Source organism: Eleginops maclovinus, chromosome 2 (genome assembly GCF_036324505.1).
Source record: "Eleginops maclovinus isolate JMC-PN-2008 ecotype Puerto Natales chromosome 2, JC_Emac_rtc_rv5, whole genome shotgun sequence".
Taxonomy (NCBI): Eukaryota; Metazoa; Chordata; class Actinopteri; order Perciformes; family Eleginopidae; genus Eleginops; species Eleginops maclovinus.
The window spans coordinates 27852351-27864772 of NC_086350.1; positions in this window are offsets into that span (position 1 = coordinate 27852351).

Sequence of the window (12422 nt, forward strand, 5' to 3'; positions counted from 1 at the left end):
CGATTATATTCAACGACTGTCTGATTGTGTGCAGGACATCAGAGCCTGGATGGCCTTGAACCTTTTAAATTTGAATGAAAATAAGACAGAGGTGATAGTATTTGGACCTACTGAAACCCACTGTTACAAGTCTTGGGGTACAGATTGATCGCGATTTTAAATTGGATAAACAGATTAATTCTGTAGTAAAATCCAGCTTTTTTCAGCTGCAAATGTTATCAAAGGTCAAGCCTTTCCTTTCTTTTAATGATTTGAGAGGGTGATACATTGTTTTATCACAACTAAGCTTGACTACTGTAATGTCCTTTACGTTGGAGTTAGCCAGGCTTCCATCTCCCGCTTACAGCTAGTTCAAAATCCTGCTGCTCGCCTATTCACGAAAACATGCAAGCGCAAGTAAATTTCACCTGTTCTGGCATCTTTGCACTGGCTTCCAATAAAGTTTAGAATTGATTTTAAAATGTTATTGTTTGCCTACAAAGCGCTTAATGGTTTTACCCCACCTTACCTGAAAGAACTCTTACAACCATATACTGTACATCATCCCGGTCACTGAGGTCTGTTGACAAGTTCCTCCTTGTGGTCCCGACGTCGAGGTTAAAGCAACAGGGCCTTTGCTGTAGCAGCTCCCCCCCCCCCCCCCAGATTTGCTTCCACTTTGCCTGTTTTTAAATCTCGTTTAAAGACGTAGTTGTTCTCTCGTGCTTTTACAGACCATATGACACGTGTCAGTCTATGTCCTTTAAATTGGGGTTTCCTATTTTGTTGTGTTTTACAAATGTCTTTACATCGTGTATGAGGGTTTTCAGTCTGTGGACATTTTTCTGTTTCTGTTTCGTCTAATATATATTTATTGATGTACAGCACTTTGGTCAACTCTGTTGTTTTTTAAATGTGCTATATAAATAAAGTTGGATTGGATTGGATTGGATCTACCTTAGCGGATTGGTTCCCTTTCTATTTGCAATCTAATAACCAAAACCAATTGACACTATGGGCAGTGCTTAATTTGTAAATCATAAGGTGCCGGAACGCAAAGTACATGACAGCTCAGGGATGACGAGACGCGTACAGGTCCCGGAACGTATACATAAAAGGTGCTGAAAACAACATGAAAATGTCCACTTGCAACGCTGTGGGACATACAAGCCTCGATTTCAAATAGTATCCATGGTATAAATGTTATGACGATAATTTACAATTATTTTAGGATAGTACGCACAACGCACAACAACAACACATCACCACAGGTGGGACTTCAGTATACAGCCAGCAATCAATTTCTCAACAGGTTTAACGTGTAAAAAATATATTTATTATTCAAAGATTGGCACGGCGGCCTATTAATAGACAGTATGTTTGCTCACCATATTTAGTTGTTTAAAACACCCCACATCACGAGCATGTCCGGATTGTCCTCCATCTCTTTTTTTCTACTTTTACTGCGTGTGTCTGTGGCAGTTCTGTGTCCTTTGGCCACCCAGGACCTCACGTACGGGACTGGATTGAATTTAGCCAGGGGGGGTCCAACAAGATTTAGGAAGAGTAAAGATGACATGGTGGATGTGAGCAAAGAGCTACGGTTGGGAGTGCAAATCAAGTTCATTTGTGAAAATCCGCGCTCACATTCAGCACTTGCAATTGGAATGCTGTTGACAGCAAGTAACTCCATCAGCTCATCGGGGGGGTCTTTGCCATCTGAGTCTCTGTACCTTCTGTAGGCCCGTATGACTGCGCGCGGGTTGGCAATGTTGAAGCGCTGACACAGTGACTCGACCTCAGTCTCTCCATACAGCGCACCTGCGTCCTCGGGCCAGTATTGTGCGTAAAGCACCTTCAACTCCTCAATGAACTTGTTATATCCAGTTTTATCTGGCATCCGGCCTCCTTGAGATAACATACGGTCCTCCAAGTTCTTGGCCACAGTTAGAAAAAACTGCTTGGGGTCGAGTGATCTGTCGCTTGATTTTCCTCCATTCAGCGTGATGCCATGGAAAGAGTTTTCCTCAATTCCCCTTTGGCTCAGTTCAGTGTAGCGACCTGGCCGATCCGACATGGCCTCAAGTACCCTGATTTCCCGACAAATTGACTTGTGTGCTGAAATGATGGTAATGTCTCGTTTTTGAAGCTCGACTGAGAGCTCAGATAATTCTTGCAATGCATCGCACATTATGCCTAAATTGTTCACAAACGCATGCGAAGATAAGCGCATAGCAAGCCCACTGTATGTTTGCTTTGTGACACTGTTACGGGAGGGATCTTCTGATGCAGTTTTGAAATGCTTGTAAAGTGCTGGGTAGTTCTTCCACACTGCTTCAACGGTTCTAAAACTTGATGCCACCCATCTACTGTCTAAAATACGACCTATTTTGCATAGCTGGACATCCAAGCTCTCAGCTGACTCTCTCAGCTCCATTCGATTTTTGTTAGATGTGCTATACAGTGCATATATCTTGTCCATCAATATTTTAAAGTGATTTATAGCACCCATCTCTTTCACTACGTCTGCGACTGCAAGCTCAAGCCTGTGGGCTGAGCAGTGCCACACAGTAATGTTGGGAAACATGGCCTGGAGCCGACTCGCCACTCCGCTTTTTTGCCCTAACATAACCGAAGCACCATCACAAGTTACTCCAATGAGGGTCTTAGAGAGAAAATCCTGTGTCAAATGCAGGCACTCCAGAGCAGACAACAGTTTGTGGACAATACCTTGAGCAGTTAGATCATCTAGCTCTACGAGTTCAGTAAAAATGTTTGTAGGCTTGTCCATATCGGGCAACTGAGCCCTAATGTATATTATCAAGCAGCTCTTTTTGCTTAAACTGGTTGACTCATCCAGCATTACACTGATTTTGGGAGTGCACTGTACTATTTTTTCAAACAGTTTTCTTTTCATTTCTTCAGAAATATGTTTCTGTATGTTTCCACATGCAACATTGGAATGTAAAATTCTCCCCATATCGAGTCCATTTAATTCTTGGCAATCAATCTCCTGTTCGAAGCCATATGCGGGACGGTGGCGTTTAGCCTCCTTGTACGCCGTGCGAAATACGCGAGCTGTAGTGGCCATCTGTTCAGACTGACTATTAATTATAGATTGTCCTAAAGTGTCCACTTTTGCCTTTTCGAGAATGTTTGCTGCTGCTAGGTGAGCCTTGGTACGGGCATGTTCAAATACCTTTTTTCTAAGTGCGCGTTGCTGTTTTATAATATCTGAAGCAGATGAGGTTACTGTGCATAAAACCCACTCTTTTGCCAGTTTCATCCCCGACGTCTTCTCTGCCCCCAAAGTCCCCACCGCCTTACACGTTGTGCAACCCAAACCTGATTTTCCCCTAAAAAGCCAGGGATAGTAAGTCTGCTTCACTTTTAGCTGAGCTTCTGTCCAAGCAGTTGTGCATCCCATCCCTGACCTGTCGCTGGACGTCCCACACTCCTCTACGCTCTCCTCTCCTACTGACTCTTCCTGCTGTAAGCCTGATGTCGCGGTTCCACTTGCCTGCTCCAGCTGTTGTACCGGGCTAGTTGATGCCAGGGTACCCACCGGTTGCTGTTGGTGGTCCACCTGGCCGACGGTAGCTGGCTCCTGCTCCGGCTGGCGGTGAACCTGACCCGCTGCTGACACGGTGCCAGCCTCCTGCCCGGGCTTGGCTAGCTGTCGGTTAGCTAGCTGGCTAGCTGTTGCGGCGCTAACCTCCTCCTGGTTTTGACCATCAACATGACCGCTGCAGCTGCCCTCGTCGCTGCTTGTGGAGGCTTTTCTGACTCGTTTTGAAGTGTCTATTACCTCTTCCTTCTTTTTGAAGAAAGACAGTAAATTTAACTGTCTTTTTGACATGCATTTAATTAGTTTCTTCCTCTCTGCGAAGTGCTCCTCATGTGGCGAATTTCAAAAGTGAACGCGTTTGTCCGTTGGTCCAGCTTTTCAGTGCGTCAACACAGATCTCCGACTCTTTCAAATCTTAATCTTAATAAACGACATGAAATTCTTGGGATTTTTTTCTGTAAATTAATATCTGTATATTTTATTTCATTTTAACCATTTTTTTATTTTTATTTTTTGTGAGAGGTACCGGATCTGCCCAAATAGGTGCCGGAACACAGGGTGGCCAAAATGAAGAGGTGCCGGATCCTGTTCCGGCAGGATCCGGCTCAAATTAACCACTGACTATGGGACATTTGAGGCCTCTATGGGTCGGGGGCCTTGCACTATTGCTAATGAACCATTGTAATTGTCCTTGAGCACAATTGGGCAGAAGTATAATTTACAGAATGTGTTTTCATCCAGAGGAACCCTGCACATCTGGATACAGATATTATACAGTATGTGATTGCGTGTGCGTTACCCTTTTGTGTCACTGCTGTGTTTTTTATGTCTCAGATTACACTTTCTGAAACAGAAACCCACTAACGTTTCTCTCAAGTGGTCGATGCTCTGAGCAACTGTAGTCTCCTCCACCTCGTTAACAGCCCTGAGTGGGAAACCTGGAATATGTCCTGGATCATGTGTGGTCAATGTGCCAATCTGTGCCAAAAAACACATATTGCGTGTTGCATTGGAAATCCTGAATATTATAGGACTTTAAACGCAATGAGTAATTGAGGATTAGTTGCTCTGTTTCTTTTGGAAAACTGCAAGGATGATAGATGGATAGATGGATGGATGGATGGATGGATGGATGGATGGATGGATGGATGGATGGATGGATGGATGGATGGATAGACAGAGAGAGAGAGTGGTAGAGAGAGAAAGACAGAGAGAGAGAGAGGGAGAGAGAGAGAGAGAGAGAGAGAGATGTGGTCTCCTGTCTTCTTACATATGTCAGATCCATCAAGCTAAAACAACACTAACAAATTGTATGAATTATGCTCTGGATTTCTCATCCAAAGTTTTACTGATCTATTTCAATCACTATGAGACATATACAGTGCATTTGAGTGTCAGCCAATATATTCTGTAGTAATACACCGGTGCCACAAGATGGAAGAAGCTACATTTGAAGTTCCATAATATGGAAACTATGCAAGTGTCTGATTTTTCCAAACGTTCCTGCAAAGTGGGAAGTATTTTATCAGCTAATTCCTATCTATTAAGATTAACATACATTAATATATTTGTACAGCAGACTTAATACATATTTTGATATAAAAATGTATTTTTCATGTTAGAAATCCTTTCAGTAGGTATTAACAGAAGTGGGAGAAGTACTCAGATCTTGTACTTGATTAAAAGTAGAAGTACTCAGATCTTGTACTTGAGTAAAGTAGAAGTACTCAGATCTTGTACTTGAGTAAAGTAGAAGTACTCAGATCTTGTACTTGAGTAAAGTAGAAGTACTCAGATCTTGTACTTGAGTAAAGTAGAAGTTCTCAGATCTTGTACTTGAGTAAAGTAGAAGTACTCAGATCTTGTACTTGAGTAAAGTAGAAGTACTCAGATCTTGTACTTGAGTAAAAGTAGAAGTACTCAGATCTTGTACTTGAGTAAAGTAGAAGTACTCAGATCTTGTACTTGAGTAAAAGTAGAAGTACTCAGATCTTGTACTTGAGTAAAGTAGAAGTACCAGAGTGTAGGAATACTCTGTTACAGTAAAAGTCCTGCATTCAAAATGTTCCTCCAGTAAAAGTAGAAAGTACTCTCATCTAAATGAACTTAAAGTAGCGACAATAAAAGTAGTCATTGTTTGATTGGTCCATTTCAGAATAATATCTCTGATATTAGAACCAGCACCTTATCGTGGTGGAGAGGTTTGTGTGCCCCGATGAACCTGGGGGCTGTGTTGTCTGGAACCTTGTGTTCCTGGTAGGGTCTCCCATTGCAAATTGGTCTCAGGCAAGGGGCCAGACTAAGATTGGTTCAAAAAGACCTCATGAATAACACACGTGAAAGCGAGGATACCCGGCCCGGAGGAAGCCCGGGGTCCCCTTCTGGAGCCAGGCCCAGAAGGAGGACTCGTCAGCGAGCGTCTGGTGGCCGGGCTTGCCACGGAGCCCGGCCGGGCACAGCCCGAAAAATCAACGTGGGCAACACCTCCGCTTCTCCGTCCCGCGGGCCCACCACCTACGGGAAACAACGATGGGGTCGGGTGCGCTGCCAGAAGGGTGGCAGTGAAAGCAGAGGGTCTCGACGGACCAGACTCAGGAGCTTGTGCGGGAGGTGGAGCGTTACCAGTTGGATGTGGTGGGGCTCGCCTCTACGCACAGCGTCGGCTCTGGAACCTTACTTCTGGATAGGGGTTGGACTCTATTCTTCTCCGGAGTTGCCCAAGGTGTGAGGCGCCGAGCGGGTGTGGGGATACTCACAAGCCCCCGGTTGAGTCCTGCTTTGTTGGAGTTTACCCCAGTGGACGAGAAGGTCGCCTCCCTACGCCTGTGGGTCATGGGGGGGGAAACTCTGACTGTTGTGTGTGCTTCTGCACCAAAAAGCAGTTTGGAGTATTCGGCCTTCTTGGAGACCCTGAAAGAAGTCCTGTATGGGGCTCCTGAAGAGGACTCCTTAGTCTTGCTGGGAGACTTCAACTCACACGTGGGCAATGATGGAGACACTTGGAGGGGCGTGATTGGGAGGAACGGAACCCCCTGATCCGAACCGGAGTGGTGGTTTGTTACTGGACTTCTGTGCTAGTCACGGATTGGCCATAACAAACACCATGTTCGAACATAAGGATGCTCATAAGTGTACGTGGTACCAGAGCACCCTAGGCAGAAGGTCCATGATCGATTTTGTTATCGTATCATCGGACCTGAGGCCGCATGTTTTGGACACTCGGGTGAAGAGAGGGGCGGAGTTGTCTACTGATCACCATCTGGTGGTGAGTTGGGTCGAGTGCCTGAAGCCTCTGGACAGACCTGGTAAGCCCAAACGTGTAGTGCGGGTGAACTGGGAACGTCTGGAGGAGTCCCAAGTCCAGGAGGCCTTCAACTCACACCTCCGGCGGAACTTTTCAGGCATCCCTGTGGAGGCTGGGGACATTGAACCAGAGTGGATGGTGTTCAAAGCCTCTTGCCGAAGCTGCGGCGGAGAGTTGTGGTCTTAAGGTCTTAGGTGCCTCAAGGGGCGGTAACCCTCGAACCTCGTGGTGGACACCGGTGGTCCGGGAAGCCGTCCGACTGAAGAAGGAGGCCTTATGGGATATGTTATCCCTGGGTACTCCTGACGAAGTTGCAAGGTATCGACAGGCCCGAAGGGCAGCAGCCTCAGCCGTGGCCGAGGCAAAGCAGCGGGTGTGGGAGAAGTTCGGAGAAGCCATGGAGAAGGACTTTCGGTCGGCACCAAAGAGGGGGACGCAGGGAACCATCCAATCTGTGTACAGTAAGGATGGGACGCTGTTGACCTCAACTGATAGTGTGTTAGGGCGGTGATAGGAACACTTTGAGGAACTCCTAAATCCGACAACTCCGCACTCTATGTTAGAGGCGGAGCTGGAGTATGAAGGGGGATCAATTCCAATCTCACGGGAGGAAGTCACTGAGGTAGTTAAACAGCTCCACAGTGGCAAAGCCCCGGGGGTGGTTGAGATCCGCCCAGAAATGCTGAAGGTTCTGGGTGTTGAGGGACTGTCATGGTTGACACGTCTCATCAACATTGCGTGGAAGTCGGAAACAGTACCGAAGGAGTGGCAGACCGGGGTGGTGGTTCCTCTTTTTAAAAAGGGGGATCAGAGGGTGTGTGCCAATTACAGAGGCATCACATTACTCAGCCTCCCCCGGAAAGTTTACTCTAAGGGGCTGGAAAGGAGGGTCCGGCCGATTGTCGAACCTCAGATTGAAGAGGAACAATGCGGTTTTCGTCCTGGTCGTGGAACGACGGACCAGCTTTTCACTCTCGCAAGGATCCTGGAGGGGGCCTGGGAGTACGCTCATCCGGTCTACATGTGCTTTGTGGATTTGGAGAAGGCGTATGACCGGGTTCCCAGGGAGATACTGTGGGAGGTGCTGCGGGAGTATGGGGTGAGGGGGTCTCTACTTAGGGCCATCCAATCTCTGTACTCTCAAAGCGAGAGCTGTGTCCGGGTCCTCGGCAGCACGTCAGACCGATTTCCGGTGAGGGTTGGCCTCCGCCAGGGCTGCGCTTTGTCACCAATGTTGTTTGTGATATTCATGGACAGGATTCGAGGCGTAGTCGTGGGGGAGGGGGTCTGCAGTTCGGTGGGCTAAGGATTGCACCACTGCTTTTTGCAGATGATGTGGTCCTAATGGCTTCATCGGTCTGTGACCTTCAGCAATCACTGGATCGGTTTGCGGCCGAGTGTGAAGCGGCTGGGATGAGGATCAGCACCTCCAAATCTGAGGCCATGGTTCTCAGCAGGAAACCGATGGACTGTCCACTCCAGGTAGGGAATGAAGCCTTACCCCAAGTGAAGGAGTTCAAGTATCTCGGGGTCTTGTTCTCGAGTGAGGGAACAATGGAGCGTGAGACGGGCCAGAGAATCAGAGCAGCGGGAGCGGTACTGCAGTCGCTTTACCGCACCGTTGTGACGAGAAGAGAGCTGAGCCAGAAGGCAAAGCTCTCTGTCTACCGGGCCATCTTCGTTCCTACCCTCACCTATGGTCATGAAGGATGGGTCATGACCGAAAGAACAAGATTGCGAATACAAGCGGCCGAAATGGGATTTCTCCTCAGGGTGGCTGGCAGCTCCCTTAGGAATAAGGTGAGAAGTTCAGTCATCCGGAGGGACTCGGAGTAGAACCGCTGCTCCTTCGCGTTGAAAGGAGCCAGTTGAGGTGGTTCGGGCACCTAGTGAGGATGCCACCTGGGCGCCTCCCTAGGGAGGTGTTCCAGGCACGTCCAGCTGGGAAGAGACCGAGGGGTAGACCTAGGACCAGGTGGAGGGATTATATCTCTTCACTGGCCTGGGAGCGCCTTGGAATCCCCCAGTCAGAGCTGGTTGATGTGGCCAGGGAAAGGAAAGTTTGCGGCTCTTTGCTGGAGCTGTTACCTCCGCGACCCTGACGGAAAAGCGGGAGAAGATGGATGGATGGATGGATCTCTGATATGTTTTATAATTTTTGATCATTAGTGTGTTCTTAAGTGTTCTCAGAGCTGGTAAAGGTGCAGCTAGTTTTAATGGCTTTGTATACTGCAAGGTAGCTGCTGAATTTACTCCAGGTGAACTAAAGTCTGATTTAAGGGCTGATTATACAGTTTCCTGGCCAAAAAAAAGGTCACACACTCTAATATCCATTGGACCGCCTTTAGCTTTGATTACGGCTCGCATTCGCTGTGGCATCGTTTCCTCAAGCTTCTGCAATGCCACAACATTTATTTCTGTCTTGCATACATTTTTCGCCAAGATCTTGTAGTGATGACGGGAGATTCAGACCACTGCGCAAAGTCTTCTCCAGCACATCCCAAAGATTCTCTATCACAGTGATTCTTAACCATAGGGCCGCGGCCCAAACTTGGGCCGCTAGCGCCACCTAGAGGGCCGCAAAACACTTTTAGTTTTGAACCTGTGGGCCGCAAGGGCCGCGGGACTGCATAGGTTATCAACTTAAGACACCAGAGATATGTTATCCATGAGAAGCTCAGTTACAATGCAGCTTTCGACCACGTGGTGGCGGTAATGCATCAGTCAGTTGTTTAACAAGCTGCAATAGACAGAGAAGAAGACTCTCTTCTTCTCTACGCTAGATATATAGCGATATATATATATATCAGTGGTGGGCCGTCAGGGCCAGCAAGGCCTTCTCTGCTGGCCTAAACATCATCAGAATATAAATTAAATTTTGATATATTTTTTCCACAAATACGTATTAAATTATTCCCCATAGTCTATTCTCTTCATTTTATAGCGTTCGTCTGGGCTGCGCTGCTTCCAGCCTCAGAACGAGATTTGGAGGGCTGTCCTTTATGTTAGAGCTTTTATCCAATCATATTTCAGCCATAATGTGTTGCTAGGGTCAAAGAAATCTGCCCTTAGGCCTTCAGAATCAACAGTGCGGGCAGCTATAGCTTAAAGTGAACGCAAACAAAACTGTGGCGTTAACCAATCAGATTTCGAGGTGGCGACAATGGGCCAGCTAGCAGGCGTACGCTAACGTTAGCACGTGCACATCTTCTGATTGGATACGAGGCAGAGCTAGGCAGTAGGCAGAGCCAAACAGTCTATGGGCAAAGCTAGCAAACAGAACTAGAACTTGAGCGAGCTAATTTGTGTAGATTTCTACAAGCTATTTTTTTCAACCCACAATGGCTGAAGGAGGAGAAGAGATCAATTTGGTCGAAGATATAATTACAACGCCATTTTCAAAACGAACTTTTCATGTAAAGCTACACATCTTGAAAAGGGAACGACCAACTCCAACGCTAGCGAGCCTAGCACAGCAGGGAAACTACGAGCGGTACCCCTGGCTAGCACTGCAAATTGTACTGCCGGGAATGCCTGGTATTTGCAACTGATCGATTTGGTGTTTGGAGCCACACTAAATTTGCAAACTTGAGTTGTCTAACCAAGGCAGCAACGAGACACCAAAGCACAGCTGGGCACTTGGAAGCACTGGTGCTTTTGAAAACCTTTGGGGACACCCGAGTGGATCTACAGCTCAACGAACAAGTGCGCAGGGAAACGGAGCTCCACAACGAAAGGGTGAACAAAAATAGGGAAATATTGAAAGACTGATTGATTGTGTCCTGTTTTTGGGTAAACAGGAACTTTCATTTATGGTACACGATGAAAGCGCCGAGTCCAGAAACAGAGGAAACTACGTGGAGCTTCTTTCTTTTCTTGCTGAGAACAACACAGATTTGCATTACCACCTGTACACAAACAACATGTTTACTGGGACGTCAGGCAAAATACAAAACGACCTGATTTATGCTATTGCTGAAGTGATGGGAGAAGAGATCAAAATGAAGATTAAAAAAGCACCCTTTGTCGCTGTTATGGTGGACGAGACGTCAGATGTGGGTAATGATGCACAGCTGGCACTTGTTCTGCGTTATGTGACAGACACAGGTGTCAAGGAGCGGTTTGTCAGATAATCTGATTAATTAAGTTAACTGTAAATGCTGATGTATTGATTATAAATGCTTCAGAAATATTAATATAACTCTGTTGTACTTGACTATGTTAAGGTGATGCAACGCCCGGTTATACTGCGTTTCTGTCTAAATGTATAGTTTCTAGAGCCATGGCGTCATAATGATGGTATTAAGAGGTGGAATAATTCAGGTAGGACTGTGTAGGACATCACTGAAGGCCTAGGTGTGAAATGCACGGCCCGCCACTGATATATATATATATATATATATATATATATATATATATATATGTATCAGTGACGTGCGGTGAGGGGAGGCAGGTGAGTCATCATGAAAAGTAAAATGAAGAAATAAATTTAATGACCAGTTTTACATTATTTTGATCCAAAATCGCTGAATTTTCATATTCACGTTCAAACACTGAGAACGGCTGCTCGGTGAGGCACCAACCTGCTGACATGCTATACAGTGAGACTGTAACTGCTGTCTGTCTGTATGTCGCTATTAAAATGTTCAAACACTCTGGCTATATTAACTAATTTCCATACTTTAGCTGGTGTATATAATATACAGGGTTTTTGTCAACTGTATGTCTGTAACGTGTCTCTTGTGCTGAGCAAAACCGCTGCGAAGAGAGACTAGGTGAGGCACGCAGTTCTCCTGCCTCATGGCAGAGGGTGCTAGTGAGTCCAGTGATTCTTCGTGCGCTGCAGAATAAGTGACAGCGAGCTAAAATGTACAGTTAAGTCAAGTGCAGTCGTTTGCTTATTTTTTCGTCTCGCCTGACCCTACTTTTAGAATGGAGGATTGCATATCCAAACTAAAACAATTTTCTAAGATGGACTTCATTTATAAATAAAGGTAATATCGCAATAACGTTTTTAATTACATGTGCTTTATTGAGTGATACAGTTTTTTATATGTGAAGACTGCTGATTTGGGATTTTAAACATAACACCATAACTGCTGCCATTCAAATAATGAATAAGATGCTCTAAGGTTCAAATCTGATTGTGATGACGTCAGTACCTCACCAGCCATGAACATCACCGCACGTCACTGATATATATATATATATATATATACAGGGTGCGATTTGTAGGGGGGGATGGTGAGGATTTCCCCCCCTCTGGTTTTCCTATCCCTACCTCTGCTAAATTATTTTTATCTCCGGTGGGGACAAGGATTTCCCCCCCTTGATAGCGATGAATGCAACTTAACTGCTAGACTACTTAAACTCTTGAAATCTAACGATCTTCAGTGTCTTTACATCAGAGTAGGCTATTCAGCAGCCTTCTGGCAGACGGTGCATATTTCTGAACGTCATCGAAGACAAAAACATTGTAACATTTTTGTGCGGGAACTTCGCAGGAAAAACAGCGCTGAACCAAACATGAAACGCGTTCAGAGCAGCATATCATCTTACTTTAGCAGGGGT